Source organism: Nycticebus coucang, chromosome 10 (assembly GCF_027406575.1).
Source record: "Nycticebus coucang isolate mNycCou1 chromosome 10, mNycCou1.pri, whole genome shotgun sequence".
In the NCBI taxonomy this organism is placed as follows: Eukaryota; Metazoa; Chordata; class Mammalia; order Primates; family Lorisidae; genus Nycticebus; species Nycticebus coucang.
The window spans coordinates 4,756,974-4,758,523 of record NC_069789.1 but is presented as its reverse complement, the minus strand read 5'-3'; the positions used below and the strand labels follow the sequence as shown (position 1 = coordinate 4,758,523).

The following is a 1,550-nucleotide window of genomic DNA, read 5'->3' as shown; positions in this document are numbered from 1 at the left end:
CACGTAAAATGTGAAGTTAAAGAGAGATAAGGACGATCCAGTGACAGGAATCCTGCTGCAATGGAGTTTACCTTCTAGTGGAGAAAATGAAAGAGTGAAAAGATAATCAATAATAAAATAAAACAAGTATTAAAATGTAAAAGAAGGGCGGCGCCTGTTGCTCAGTGAGTAGGGTGCTGGACCGTAAACTGAGAGTAGTGGGTTCGAATCCAGCCACGGCCAAACTGCAACAAAAAAATAGCTGCGTGTTGTGGTGGACACCTGTAGTCCCAGCTACTCAGGAGGCTGAGGCAAGAGAATCGCCTAAGCCCAAGAGCTAGAGGTTGCTGTGAGCTGTGACGCCACCGCACTCTACTGTGGGTGACAAAGTGAGACTCTGTCTCCAAAAAAATAAAATAAAATAAAATGTAAAAGAACTAAAACCATATGATATTGTACTCACCCTGGCAGCACATATACTAAAATTAAAACAATATAGGGAAGATTAGCATAGAATAGCCCCTGAATAAGGGTGATATGGAATTGGTACATAATTTCACATTTTTTATCATAAAAACACTCAACAATCTAGGGTTAGAAGGGAATATCTTTGAGCTGATAAAAAACCTTTGGAAAGCCTGTGCTAACCTCCTATTTCATGGCGATGCTTTCCCGTGAAGGTAGGCATGAGATGTTTTCCCTCACCACTTCTACCACCACTTTAATGGAGCTTCTGCCAATAAATTAAGAAAGAAAAAGAAACAAAGGGCATACAGATTGGAAAGAATGCAGTACAAGCATGTTTATTTCCATATATGATTATAGCATCTGTAGAAATTTTTAAGGAAGCAGCTAAGAAACTATTGCAACTAATAAATGCATCAAGCAAGTTTACAGGATACAAGATCAATATGTAAAAATCAGTTGTATTTCTGAATATTTGAAGCAAACAACCCAAGAAGGAAATTAAAAAAGCTATTCCACTTACAATAGTATCCAAAAGAATAAAATATATGGGAATAAATTTTAAAAAAGAAGTGAAAAAGGTGTAGTCTGAAAAGTATAAACCATCATCAAAAGAAGTTAGAAGGATCTACGTTATTGGCAAAAATAGTCCACGTTCAGGAAATGAACTTGATATTGTTAAGATGGCAATACTCTCCACATGGAATCACAGATTCAGTGCAACCCCCTACAGAATCCCTCTGCTGTTTGTAGAAAGTGACAAGTTGATTTCAAAATTCTATTGAGTGGCAAGTCACCCAGGATACCCAAACCAATCTTGTTTTAAAAAAAGCTGAAAAATTCATTTTTCATTTTCCTGACTTCAAAACTTATATGAAGCATTGGTAATCATCAGGGTGTGTTCCCAGCACAGGGATGGATTAGGCACAGAGGCGTCAACCTACAGAGCAAAATCAGAGTCTAGAATAAACCCACGTGTCTGTGCTTGGCTGACTTTGTGTAAAGGTGTCGAGCCTATTCAATGTGAGGAAAATAGTCTTTTCAACCAATATTGTTTTGACAGCTGGGTAGACTCTTGCAAAACAATAAAGGTGGATCCTTACCTC

At 37.8% G+C, this 1,550-nt stretch overlaps 1 non-coding gene across 1 annotated transcript; it reads left to right on the top strand.

The window, feature by feature from the left end:
• The first annotated feature begins 434 nt into the window (after positions 1–434).
• LOC128597925 (U6 spliceosomal RNA) lies at positions 435–546 on the top strand. The gene has a single exon (XR_008383469.1). It is a non-coding gene; the product is annotated as a U6 spliceosomal RNA (small nuclear RNA).
• Positions 547–1,550: the final 1,004 nt, after the last annotated feature.